Consider the following 14,779-nt stretch of genomic DNA (forward strand, 5'->3'; position numbering starts at 1 on the left):
GATGTTTGGAGTGTTTTGTTCATTTAAAAAAAAAGACTGAAATATCCCATTTACATAGGCCTAAGTATTCAGACCCTTTGTTATGCTTGTAATTGAGCTCTGGTGTATCCGTCTTCTATCAATGGTCCTTGAGATGCTTCTACAACTTGATTGGAGTCCACCTGTGCCTAAATTAATTCACTGGACAATAATAATAATGACAACATTCATTCTACCGTTGTCTTTAAAGTATTTGTTGTTGGTTTTTTTTTTTTTTTTATCTCAGACTGGCTATGGATATTTAACATGTCAAATGTAGTGTGTGTACAGTAGGTTTACATCTTAAAGGAACCATATGTAAGATTGTGGCCAAAACTGGTACTGCAATCACTTTCAAATTACTGAAGAGTGGTGTATCCCCTCCCCCTCTCCCCTGACTCGAGGTTGCCAACCCAGATGCCGAAACACTACTGATTTTGTGATTAGTACATAGGTGGAGGGTGGCACATCAGGCCAAAACACAACATGACATGACAAAACACAACATCAACATCAGTTGGGGGCTGCAACTTCACTTTTTAAAATGACAATATCCTGGCCGGACTGCTGTTGTCAGTGATATAAGTATTTGAAATGAACATGATTTCTTAATGTCTAGTAACATACCAGGGCCATTTTATGATTAATTGAAATACATTTCTTACATACGGTTCCTTTAAATAATAAGAGTTAAAACATGTTAAATATGACAACACATTAAACCTAACTATTAGTTTAACATATGTATGAAAAAACATGATTTATGAAGGAAATAATTACATATGATAGTGTGACAAATAAATAATATGGTGTGATGAGAAAACCCTCACAACATGATATGACATCACACTATGAGGTTTCACAACAATGAACTATGTTGTTGTATGCTATAGCACCCTAACATCCACTCGCTGCAACATGGTTACATAGATTTAAAGGTAATATTGACAAAAAAGTAATTTCTTTTTGGCCTACTTATGTAAAAGGTGCAGTGTTGGGCAAGTTACTTCAAAATCGTAATGTACTATGCATTACTTATTACTGTCATTTCAAAGTAATTTGTTACATTATAATATTACTGTCTCTGAATTGTAAGACATTACACTACTATTGGATTACTTTTAAGTTACTTTCACCAAAATATCTAGAAATATGGATTTGCCATTCTAAATGCAGTTTATTACGCTCAATGCAGCTTGCTCTTCCAATGGAGGGAGATGTGGTATAGCATAATGACTGAGCTAGGCTTAAGGCAACAGTAGAATGCAATAGGCGCAGTGCTCATAATGCAATACAAGGAACAATCATAGTCAGAATTTTGTTAAAAACGGACAAAAGGTCAAAGTCTGGTAAATTGTGATAGAAATACTGTAACTTTAAGGCCTAGGCCTACTCATTAAAATCAATAGAGAGCCTACTATATTGTAAATCAAAGCTTAAAGGAACCGTATGTAAGATTGTGGCCAAAACGGGTACTACAATCACTTTCAAATTACTGTAGAGCGGTGTATCCCCTTCCCCTCCCCTCTGACTGGCAGAGTTGGCAACCGGATGACGAAACACTACTGACTTTGTGATTAGTAGATAGGTGGAGGGTGGCGCATTAGGCCAAAACACAACATGACAACATCAACATCAGTTGAGGGCTGCAACTTCACTTTTTAAATGACAATATCCTGGCCAGACTACTGTTGTCAGTGATATAAGTATTTGAAATGAACATGATTTCTTAATGTCTAGTGACATATCAGGGCAATTTTATGATTAATTGAAATTCATTTTTTACATACGGTTCCTTTAATAAAGACATGTCAAGATGGTGGCCTGCTGGCCATTTCAGTGCCCTAAGTGAGTGGCTTTGAGTGAGTGACATTTAAATGATAACTCAAACACCTAAAGTAAAATAAAAGGCCTATTATTTACAGACCATTACTGTGTATTTTTAAACATTAATTTCTGAAGAAATGCTGTTTTACTTATAAATGGTGCACTGTCACTTTAAGAGCATTGATCTTTACGTTGTCATAATGCCCTTTTGCCAGCTCTTGTTTACAAGCCTTATTTGTTTGAGTTACATTGATAGCACAATATTAACAATAATATGCACAATGTTAAATTGTTTTAAGCAACCTTCATTGCTTTGGAAATGGAAGTATGCAATGACATGTTGCTTCACATTTCGTTTTGCGAATAGCCTACAAGTGAATTATGAGCCTGGTATCCACCTAGCTATCTGAATGGAATGTGTTTCAGCATATCATGTGCTTCATGTAGCCTAAATGCTTGGAAAACGAATGATTGAAGACCCACCAATTCTAGTAGCCTACTACATGGTGATTGAGAGAACCCAAAAGGTATCAAACTTGCATGTAACATCGTGTTAGTGCATTTTGACATTGTAAACGTTATTAATGAAGAGTGAAAGGCAGTTTGCCGTAAAGCTACTATTCATTGGTTACATTTGGGTGCCCCCTCTGTCCTTTGGTGCCCAACGCAAAGTGCGTGATGCGCGTGGTGGGAGCGGTGGCACTGCCAGGCTACACAATCTTTTTCTGCATTTCTATCCCTTTATTCTCTTCAATTCAAGTTCACAGCACAAAGCTGACCTGCACAACAGCATAGTTTGTGTTTTATCAAGAATCAAAAAGATTAGCGTGGCACTACTTTAGATGTTTCATTAATTTACTTGTGCTATTTCGCGAGCTGAGAGATCTTTCGGTTTCGCACACAAAGTGCACTAACTATTATGTTCTTCATAGCCTTGTCTCTGACAAGCTGAAAATAATGAGCGTAGGCTTATGTCCATCCCGCAAATAGAGTCCGCCTGCGAGTCTGCTGCAGCCACAGTCATATTCAACCAGTATCAGGAGATTTTTTCTCCTCTGTTGTTCTCGCGTGGTGTTTGCGAATATATATCAAAACAAAACAAGCGCTTAATTTTGGGTTAAACTGCATTGTAACGCGCGTTACTGAAGTTTGTACCGAGTAAATATTACCCAATTTTTTTTTTGTAATGCCTTACATTACCGCGTTACCGCAAACAGCAATATATTACAGTAATTACATTACTTTTGTAACGCATTACTCCCAACACTGAAAAGGTGTCACACCAGAAGACCATGAGAAAGGGTAATGAAGTGAGAGTGCCATAAATATTTGATTTATTGAAAAGTTTATGAGAGAATAATGTGTGCCTTGTAATGTGTTACAGCATTGCTTTATGCTGAGCGTTGCCTGTGTCTAAATGCTTCCGGAAATGCTTCACCACTTTACCCACTGCCGAATGGACGCCAGAGGGGTAGAAGGGCATGTAGGGAACGTCCACAAAGTGTCCTGCCTTGGGGTACCTCACTATCTCAAAGTTCTCCTTCCCACTGTCTCTCAGTCGTTGGGCAGCTAGTTCTGCGAAAAAGACACTGTCCCAGTTCATGTCGTCTTCAGATGCCACAAACATGAAATTGCAGTCGGCACACTCAACGGGAATAACAGAGGCCAGGTTCTCATTGGCCGTGGGATCTGTCATGCCCTTGCTGATGTCCAAAAGTCCTTGCTCAGTCAGGGTTACTTTCTTTACGTCAGCCATGAGAGCAGGGATGATGGTATCTTTGTATTTGAGGGGAAAGAGGGTGTTGGCACAGCAACCATTAATGGTGACAACTGCTTTGATACCTGACAGGAATGATGCCATTGAGAGAGCTAGATCTCCACTCTTGGAGATTGAAATAACTCCAACTCCAGAGCCTTTCACCTTCAACAAAACAGAAAAAGCAAGACATGTATCTGATTAGTTAATATATAGCATATCAAATACATCACTGTTACTGTATTATACACTGCGCGTGAAGGCAATCTGTATTTTTGTTACTCACTTTGGGGTGTTTCTGCAAGAAACATACTCCCTCTTCAAAGTACTCCAGATCTAGTTTGTCAACTTTTTTAGGCAAATCCTTGTAGCGGTAAAAAGCTAGAGCGAGTACCACAAAGCCTTTATTGGCCAGCAAACTGGCTCTCGGTTATGATGGGCCACCGCCTAGAGTGTAAAGATCCACAATGCCAGGGAAGGGTCCTAGCCCTGCAAGCGAAGGACAAGTTATTGGTAATTTATTAATACCCTCAATATCCTGGTTAAATGTTAACTTTTTTGTTGCTTGATTAGGCAAACAGAGTAATCGACAATATTCAGACAACAGTGAGTAGTCTACTGTATGAAATACTTTATTAAGAATAATTATACAAATGTATTCTTTTGATGACAATATCTAAGTGCAGATGAAACACTGTTTTACATTTTATGATGGATACAGGATATTAAATCCAACCATTCACATAGCAATCAATAAAGTATCTATCTATCTCTATGTATTTTTCAGCAATGTTTCAACTTCAATACCAAAGAACTTAGGATAGTGATATTCTGTGCTTTGATGTCACTATAGGGAAAGATCCGGCAGAGTTTTATTTGATGTGCATCAAGGGAGAAACACATGATTTATTTTGGAATGTATATGAAGGACGAGACGACTCATACGACGGAGTATTAGGGCCACACATGAAGAACATTTATTTTTTTGCCATGACGAGATTAAACTCGACATGTCGACTTTAAAGTCGCCATGTTGACATAGAGAGAACGACCGCTCGGAACGATTGAAAGGGAGGACGAATGAAACATTGCCATTTTCTTCGAGTGCTACAATGATTAGACATAGGCCTACACCATGTGGACTAAACATAGAACTAACCTCCATTGCTCAGCCAAATATCCTGTTTTCACGGAGTGGGCTAAACGTCATTAACGGTTTATTACAGTGCATGAAAATGCACTGTACTGTTCTTCCTAGGCTTCTTCTTCTTCTTCTTCTAACGCAGTTAATGCAGCTTCAACCGTTTAACGTAGAAACTTCATTCAAACTGCGTTGCGTAGGTCTTACTTACGACATGTGGGCTTTGTATTTTTCATCTTTGTAACTTTTATACTTTTTAAACTATTAATTAAAAACTGTTCAAAATTTCCCCATAGACTTAACATGGGCTGATGACATCACAATAGAGCCGTTAAGCAATTAGAATCCTATGGCAGGTGTTCGGGCCACCTGGATCTCAACTGCCAGTCTCAGGCTTTAAGCATACAAACTGGCCCTATTAAGACTACACATCCTGTCCAACTGCTTCCTCTGCCAAAAACTGTTTCAAAATAAAAGTCCTCACTACAATATTTCATTGTTAAACAATTTAACCCTTTAAACTACTGAACTTTTTAACTGTTCAGCCATTGTAACTGTTACTTGTCATCAACTATGACTCTTACCCACTGTAGCTAGTTAGCATGGTTAGCATGGTTAGCATGTTAGCTTGTTAGCATGCTAGTTAGCATTTTTAGCAAAACTGCTAAAATTGATTAGCTAAGTTAGCTAAGTAACATGGTTAGCATAGTTAGCATGCTAGCATGTTAGCATGCTAGTTAGCATGCTAGTTAGCATGCTAGTTAGCATGCTAGTTAGCATGCTAGTTAGCATTTTTAGCAAAACTGCTAAAAAAGATTAGCTAAGTTAGCTAAGTCACATGGTTAGCATAGTTAGCATGCTAGCATGTTAACATGCTAGTTAGCATTTTTAGCAAAACTACTAAAAATGATTAGCTAAGTTAGCTAAGTCACATGGTTAGCATAGTTAGCATGCTAGCATGTTAGCATGCTAGTTAGCATTTTTAGCAAAACTGCTAAAAATGATTAGCTAAGTTAGCTAAGTCACATGGTTAGCATAGTTAGCATGCTAGCATGTTAGCATGCTAGTTAGCATTTTTAGCAAAACTGTTAAAAATGATTAGCTAAGTTAGCTAAGTAACATGGTTAACATAGTTAGCATGTTAGCATTGCTAACATGCTAGTTAGCATAACTACTAAAAATGAAAACATTAGCTAAGTTAACTAAGTTAAGTATTATCCACCTATTTAACCGTTCTATCATTCCAACTATATTAAACCTTATCTACTAAGCAAATCATTTAACCATATAAACTATCCACCTATTTAACTGTTCAGTCACTCCAACTATATTAAACCTCATCTACCTAGCAACCAATATAGTTTGTTTTTACTCTGTATGATATTTTACATCATATTTTTTGCATTTTCATGCACTGTATTTCCTTCAGGAAATGCTTTTCTAGTTTATTTATTGTAGGCCTATTATTAACGAAGTGTTTTTTTCATCTAACGGTTCAACTTCATGCTTATGCACTAGGTATAACTGCTCTCCCCAATCCCAGACTTTCACATTGCATGTTTGTTTGTAATGGATGCAAAACAGCCTGAATGTCTATGGAGGGACGAATGAAGCTGTCCTCCCGACCATAGGCAACCCCGTCTAAGTAAATGCACACATATTCCCTCACGGGATCAAAAGAGTATAGGGCCTAGGCCTACTTATACATATCTGTGTTTATAGCCTCCTATATGTATCGCAGGTGAGACATGGAAAAGCAGTTTTAGAAAAATGAGTTTTGCATGTTAACCTAGAGCAGTGGTCCCCAAACTACGGCCCGCCACCTAATTTTAGGTGGCCCCCCAAAACATGTCCGTGGTATATAGGATCCGGCCCGCACAGGAGTACGACATCGTCAAACTATAACCTCCGTAATTTCCCCCATTCATTCTCTATGGCGGGTCTTAACAGTACACATGTAATACTCTTTTTGTCCACTGGTGGTGGTTTTGGCGCTGTTTCGCGTTTGCCATCGAAAACGGAATGAAATGTATAGTAGGCCTACTGTACTTGCAAACAATGTAAGAGGCCTCTGCTGACTGCATCAGTGCTCAAAGTATTCTAAAAGTGTATCAATTAATTGTTAATAACTAACTAACTTCTATTCAAGTCATAATTCTGGAACTTTCTGGTATAATTATTTATATTTTTTATTCACTCGTTCAAATATTCATACAGAGTTCACAAAGTTCTCATCAGGTGAGTGAAAGTTAGAATGGTGATCATTTCAGATGTTTCTGCCACCACTTCATAAAACTCATAGTTTGAGAACTTTAAATTTGTAGGATATTGCTTGTTCACAACTTGAGCTGTGTATGCAAAGTTCAAAGTTCAAAATATACTTTTGGGACTCCCTGCTTATAGTTTTGAGAATGCTATTATTAGTATTATTTCATTTGAGCTACATTTTACACTGATATGGCAAGATGGCAATATAAACACAGATAACAATGGTATTAAATTGCAATAGCCTATAGATTAAATGTAATGGAATATTCAACTAAGGTAGACTGCCTTTGTTCACAGCGCTAAGCTATTTATGGTTACTGATATACTCCGAGTCTCTGGTCCTCTCTTAGAGCCAGGCATAGTGAGCTGGCCCTCGGAAGAAAAAGTTTGGGGACCACTGACCTAGAGAGTGACGGCCTGTGGGTCATGAAGGGCAGTTATTTGGATGTGCGGTGGCCCTACCCACGTAAAACAGAGTGAAATAACATTTTGTAGCCTAGGCCCTACTATAGAAACATTATATCATTGGAAACATGTATTATTCTAACTATATAATAGTGCATGGTAGGCTATAACCGCGTGATACAGCGCTTCTCGATGACGGCAATGAGTTAACAGAAGACGCAATCTATCTGAATATCTGCAATCTATCTGAATAACACCTATTTGAAGTATAGGCCTATTAGGCTATTCATGTCACATAGTGTAGGCTACATAGCTTAAACTGTAGGCTATGTTTAAACTGTATTTCGAGTTTAATGTCGGCATGTCGACTTTAAAGTCGACACGTCGAGATTAAAGTAGATATGATATTTCAACTTTATTCTCGAAATGTTGAGTTTAATGTCGACATGGCGACTTTAAAGTCGACACATCGAGATTAAAGTCGACATGACATTTCAACTTTATTCTCGAAATGTCGAGTTTAATGTCGACATGTCGACTTTAAAGTCAACATGTCGAGTTTAATCTCGGCATGGCAAAAATATATATATTTTTTCATGTGTGGCCCTAATACTCTGTCGTAGACTCACGATCAGTAAATCATGACAGGTTAAAAGTGTAAAAAAGTTCCCAGTCATTTCGGGCACCCCTAGTGGACGCAGAGGGGATAATGTGCCATAGGGGCTCTGCGTGTAGGCTACAAATAGCTCAAAACTATGCATAGCTTCGAGTGCATATAATTTGCAGTTCAAAGTCATTCCTGCATGCATTATTTCTGTCTTTGTCACGAATTGTTCTGTCTTTGCATGAAATAGGCTTACCTGGTGGAATAAAAAGAGCTCCCTGTATTCTACCGTCTGTCACGACAACCCTCTGGACACCTTCCTTCATGAAGCGCCTTTGGTGTGTCTCCTTGGCAAGAACATGTTCCGGTATTTCGTGACTGATCACCTTAACATCCACTAACACAGGCCTTGATGCATCCCACCATGTGAATTTATTGTGAGGGGACCAAAAAAGTCCCATAGGCTCAGTTCCATAATATTGTAGCGTCGGCGCAAAAAGACAGTGTTAGCGTTCTCCCGCGAAAAGCATGCTGGGATACGAGAGCGAACATTTGGGGGGTTTATGTCGTTATTCCCGTAAGTTATAAGTGTAAAGTTAGTGTCTTTAGTGTAACATGTTTCCCTTTTAGTTTCCCCTCATGTGTGTTCCTTTTTGTGTGGGGCCTGGACCTCCCCTGTTGGTGTAGTGTGTGTGTCTTCTTGACCTGCCCTGTGTGCATTGTGATCTGGGTCTGTGTCCCTGCCCTCGTTCTCAGTCATTAAAGCTTGCTCTGAACAACTCTTGGCGTACTGAATCCTTCAAACGTTACAATATGTTCCACCCAGAGAGGGAGAACTATTTAAATCCACTTCTCCATGTTCGGTAGCTCTGTGTACTGCAGACGACCGGAAAATCATACCTTTGTCATCTTTAACTTCAGCCACCAACTTCACCATTTGTTTAGGAAAGAGTCCGCGCACAATGACCTGTACTGTGTCATCAAAATGACAACGCGTTGGTACAGCAGTAGGCCTATCAGAAGCAGACATCCTAACAGATACTCTCGTAAGAGGTTTTTCAGATGTAAAAAGTAAAAAGCTCTCTACAACATCTGACATGTCTCTTTGACAGGACGTTATCATACTTTTTACGAAGAGGGTCTGCCTGCAGATCAGCGCTACTGTAGGTTACGCAACGTTGAGTTAAGAGTCTATAGGTCATTTCTCTACATAAAAAAAACATCTTCAAAATAAAAGTGCCTTGCTCCAAACTGTATAAATAGACCCCTTCAATGGCCCACGTCACAGAAACTGCGTATGTCGGGGTCAGAAAGCTTTCTATCCTTTAGAATTGTGTGTGTGTGTGTGCGTGCGTGCGTGCGTGTGTGTGAATTGACTGAAACGTCAAGGAAACGTCAATAAATACTTTCTTGTAGGCCTACTACTTTCTTTGCATGTACACACGCTTGTCAACCTTCTTTATAATATGTAGTCTTACCATTGTTATTATGACCGCCGCCCAGCGAAGCGTGGTCATATTGGTTTGTCAGTTTTTTTTGTGTTCCGTCAAGTATTCCCGGGACACTGAAAGACCGGGGTGCACGAAACTTAGTGGGCATGTGGCCCCACAAGGTTAGACCATTGTTTTTTGTTTTGATCCGTTTTGGTCTTAAAGGGCCATGTCAATAGCCTGGCGGGCCATCCTATATGATTGAAATATATAGTCTGGAATCGAACCAAGAAGAAAAGAAAAGAAAGAGAGAGGCCCATGGGTAACAGGGGCGAGGAAAAACTCCCTAGAATTGGAGATACATATAGGAAGAAACCTCGAGCAGATCCACGACTCAAGGGCCTGACCCATCTGCCTAGGGTCAATACAGGACAGTAAGGTCTGTATACATGACAAATGCATATGATAGTCAGGTGTAGAGAATAAGACATGGTGTTAAAAAGCACTTGAGCAGAAAGTTACAAGAGGTGGGGTGATTACGTATCTGGTTTAATAATTCATTAATTCTGATTTAGTGACAGAAAGTTAAAATAGTCCAGCATTGGATTTGTCCAGGGGAAGGGAGTTGTCATGGGGCATGTGGTGGGTCGGCAGACAGGCCAGGAATCCGGGCAGAATTGTCATAGGCAGGTGATGGGTCGCTAGGCTGTACAGGCCAGGAATCCAGATAGGGGGACAGTAATAGGGCAGTCGAGGATGGGACTTCAGGTGAGATGGGTGAGAGGAGGGCCAACACATGGATGGTTGATGACTGGTGATGATAAACCTCACAAGTGAGGTACAGTAAGGGGGAAAAAAAGAGAGATGTAGAGTGGGTTAGTATTACTGAAAATCAAAAATGGTTAATGTCAATAAGTAAATAGTGGTACTATATATTGTTACAGTATATCATAGTGAGAATAGACAAGAGAGGGAGAGTTGAGAGAGAGAGAAGGGGAGAGAGGAGAGGGGGGGGTTGTACGGCGTGACACATGAAAAGTCCATGACAGCACTATGCTATAGCAGCATAACTAAGGCATGGTGAGGGGTAGTCGGCACCAGCGCAGGTATGGTCAGTGACCACCATCGCACGCGCGACTGGGGTGCCAGTCACACGAGGACTCAGCAGGGTGGTCCATTCCAAAAATCCCTGAGGTGGGTGAAGTTCCACACCGCACCATACCTAACTATGGGAGGCAGTAAAGAGGTATGTTTTAAGTCTAGACTTAAAAATAGGGAGGGTGTCTGCTAGTCGAATTGAGGAAGGAAGATTATTCCAGAGGAGGGGTGCGCGATAGCTGAAAGCTCTGCCTCCTACTGTAGTTTTTGAGATTCTTGGAATTACAAGAAGGCCAGTATTCTGTGATCGTAGCGGTCTAGGTGGATTATATGGGACTAGGAGATCTTTAATAGCCTAGCCTATATTCTGGTGCCTGGCCATTAATGGCTTTGTATGTTAGAAGTAATATTTCAATAAGTCAATGCGACTTTTAACAGGCAGCCAGTGTTGGCCAAATAATATTAAAAAGATTCAACACAAATGGCTATGGTTTGTCAACAAAAACGTTGTCTAGAGTATGCATCAATAATTGACAAACAAACGCTACCCTGTTTTTTGTGCTAAACGTCACTGAAGCCTAGTAGTCCAGTCATTTTAAGCCAAAATAGGGGTCAAGGTTGAACAAATTGCAACACAAACTTAACTGATTTTGAATCCTCAATATGTCCTGAGTAAGGGAAAAAAAGCCCCGAAGAATCCCGATATGGGAAAGTTTAGAAAAAGACCCAAATATACCCTATTCATGCGCCTATACATTATTTTTCTCACGTGAATAGGGGAAAAAAATTAACCTTCACATATCACCATGAAAATGAGTTGATTACTTACATCAAGACAAACAAAAAATGTATTATACGTTTTTTGAAATTGTTTGTTAACATGGGTAAACAGGGCATAATGTAATTACGTATAGTTAATTTGTATACCACAACGGAGCTAATAGTCCAGGCAAAGGTCTGACCCAAAACTAATTGCAACAGAATTTATTTTCACCTTTTTATATTTCAATTGGTGATCTTTACAACATAGTAAAAGACCATGATAATCCAGTTGGTGGAAATATGTTAAAATGAGGGTTGTTTTATGCATTATTCTTCAGCAAATACTGACAAAACTGTAATTAGAATGTTGTAGAATACACATTCTAAAGAATATCTGACCCCATCTAACTTAACATGGAATTTTAGAATCTTGCATTGTTGAGAAACATTCTTTTATTTTCAAAGAGTGAATTCCTTTGGCTTATTTCAGACTGGTTTGTTGCAAATTGGTGTCTATTTTACATTGTGGCCCTTTGAATCAATGGAAATGGTTGTTGAATCTTTAAATAGAGCCAAGTGGGTTTTTGCATGTAAGTGTTCCACAATGTGTAATCTATACAAACACATAGGCATTATTCAGCCTAGGAAAGTGGTTTTGGTGTTTACATAATCTGATTTAGAGGTCACTGAAACATACAGTATATCACAAAGTATCAGTCCATCATTTTGCAAGTCTTATAGTAATTGACCTCTTGCCCAGGGGTTGACTGATATACTGTCTGTCCAACCAGAGGGGCCTGTATGATGCCCCTTTACTTTGCACAATTTTTGTCTAAAACAATAATCGGACAGCACAGTATGTTTATGTTAGTGAATGCAGGAAAATTGTGAAGGCAAAGTTGAAGATGGACATGATCATGTCCTAATTCGACAGAAGGGTGCAGATGGGATAACTGCAGTTAGCCTCCAAGTGACTCTATTGTTGTGACATCTGGCAAAAATGCTATACTAATAAATATAGTTTAAGATTAATAATTAACAATGCATGCCTATGCATGGGTCATGGCTTTACCAAAGTCATAGAACAGTCAAAACTATACATATTCTAAAAGTATATGCACTGTACATGAAATATAGCATCAATCAACTTATGTCCCATCTTCCTCCATACCATGCATAACACATACTCCTCTATTCTGTATAGGCGAATCAAGTGAACAGCTGATACTTTTTGGCCTGCACTATTAAGGGAAACAAATTAAACACCCTAAACTATATATTTTCTGAAAGCATATACCCTCCGGAGGAGATATAACACCAATTGAGACATTTCCCATCTTCCTTTATGCCATGCACAATACATTGCCCTCTATTCTGTAAAGGCGAATCTAGTGTAAAGTGGATACATTTTGGCCTATACTGTCCAGGGAAAACAAATTAAACACCATAAACTATATATTTTCTGAAAGCATATACCCTCCGGAGGAGATATAACACCAATTAAGACATTTCCCATCTTCCTCTATGCCATGCACAATACATTGCCCTCTATTCTGTAAAGACGAATCTAGTGTAAAGTGGATATATTTTGGCCTATACTGTCCAGGGAAAACAAATTAAACACCATAAACTATATATTTTCTATAAGCATATACCCTCTAGATGAGATATAATACCAGTTAAGACATGTATTATCTTCCTCCATGCCTTGTTGCAATTAGTTTTGGGTCACTATACATTAGCTATACATAATTACATTATGCCCTGTTTGCCCATGTTAACAAACAATTTCAAAAAACTTATAATACATTTTCTGTTTTTCTTGATGTAAGTAATCAACTCAGTAATTTTCATGGTGATATGTGAAGGTTAATTTTTTCCCCCTATTTGCGTGAGAAAAATACTGTATAGGCGCATGAATAGGGTATATTTAGGTCTTTTTCTAAACTTTCCCCTATTGGGGTTCTTCGGGGCTTTTTTTCCCTTACTCAGGACATATTGAGGATACAAAATCAGTTAAGTTTGCTTGTGTTGCAATTTGTTCAACCCTTTCTCCTAAAATGACTGGACTATTATAGTTGATTGAAGGATGACATCTTACTTGCAACAGTGTCGATGTTTGAGCATCTTGCAATGTTAATAACAAATGCACCTTCCTGTGTAGACTACAGAAAGGAGCCTAACTTGTGAAAGTTAGGTGTGTTTTATGGGGAAATGTTTTGGATATCATAGAAATGATGGTCATATGAAGGACAGATATATACACGAGGCATTTAATCAATGAAATACCAGCTTGGCTTTTTATGTAAGATTGCCTTTTATGTAGGTACATTGTAAAAGGCAATCTTACATAAAAAGCCAAGCTGGTATATCATTGATTAAATGCCTTGTGTGTATGTGTTCTTCATATGACCATAATTTGTATGATATCCAAAACATTTCCCCATAGAAACACACATACGTAGCAAATTGTTGCAACACTATGGAAGACAAAGCTCTTATTTCTTTCCCAAAAGTTTTAGTTGTTGTTCCACGAGTTAAGGTTCAGAAACTTTTGCTAATATGTTCCACTCACCGTGCTATTACTAACATAACACTACTTCGGCCAGCAAGACTGCGGGGATATGCTGTTGTGTGTTGGTAAAGGACTCTGTAATCACATTGTTGCACATGCCACGCACTCAGGTAAACGTAACCTAACCAGTTGGTCATTAAAAAAAAAAAACATCGGGACGCTGCAGAGTGAAATCCACATTATATATGCCCTATAAAAAGTTAGTGTCAAAGTAACAAGTAAACAAGAAACATATTTTATTGAAAAACTTGTGGACATCATAGAAATACACAACATGGAACAATACATGAACAATACAGGAACACCCAAAATGAACACAATGAACAAACTATAAACCAATTATATATGTACACCCGATGCCACCTGTGGAGAGCAGGCTCACAGCAAGCCATGAGGTCCTTGCTGCCAGGAGAGATGAGACCCAGCAGGGGTTGGCAGGGAGGATTCTCAAGGGAACGTGGCAAACCGCAGATATGCGGCAGGGGCTGGAGCCAGAAGTGCTCCACCACTACGTGGATCGATCTCTGGTAGGTCAAGGTCTCCCACTGCTGCATCGTTATGATACATCTGGGTGCAATCTTAGATTGTCAGGTGGTTGATCCTTTGCAGGTTCCCCACTTTGTACTAATGGAGGTGAAATGGCCAGACATCACCAGCATCACGAGGCACCTCACCTCAAGCTCTACTAAAAATGAGTCAACGGAATTTCACCCAGGTGTAAGGTCAGCTTGCGGTCACTTGCCTTCCCTGGTGTGACAGTCACTGACACCAAGTCAGACATTTCCGTGTAGAGTAGAGGATTTGGTGAGACGAGTCCTTCGTTGAAGTTCTGAAAGACAAATTAGATATTTTTTATCATTTCACATTTATGGACGTATTTCTTCAATAGTATGTG

General features: G+C 39.1%; 1 pseudogene; it reads right to left on the reverse strand.

Annotated features, from left to right (window-relative positions):
• Nucleotides 1–3,223: 3,223 nt before the first annotated feature.
• Nucleotides 3,224–14,438, reverse strand: LOC143109260 (acyl-coenzyme A thioesterase 5-like; annotated as a pseudogene).
• Between the last annotated feature and the right edge of the window lie 341 nt (nucleotides 14,439–14,779).

This window comes from Alosa pseudoharengus, unplaced genomic scaffold, assembly GCF_046254945.1.
Source record: "Alosa pseudoharengus isolate Yale_2024_CS ecotype anadromous, Long Island Sound unplaced genomic scaffold, YU_APseudo_1.1 YU_APseudo_1.1_scf_7, whole genome shotgun sequence".
Taxonomy (NCBI): Eukaryota; Metazoa; Chordata; class Actinopteri; order Clupeiformes; family Clupeidae; genus Alosa; species Alosa pseudoharengus.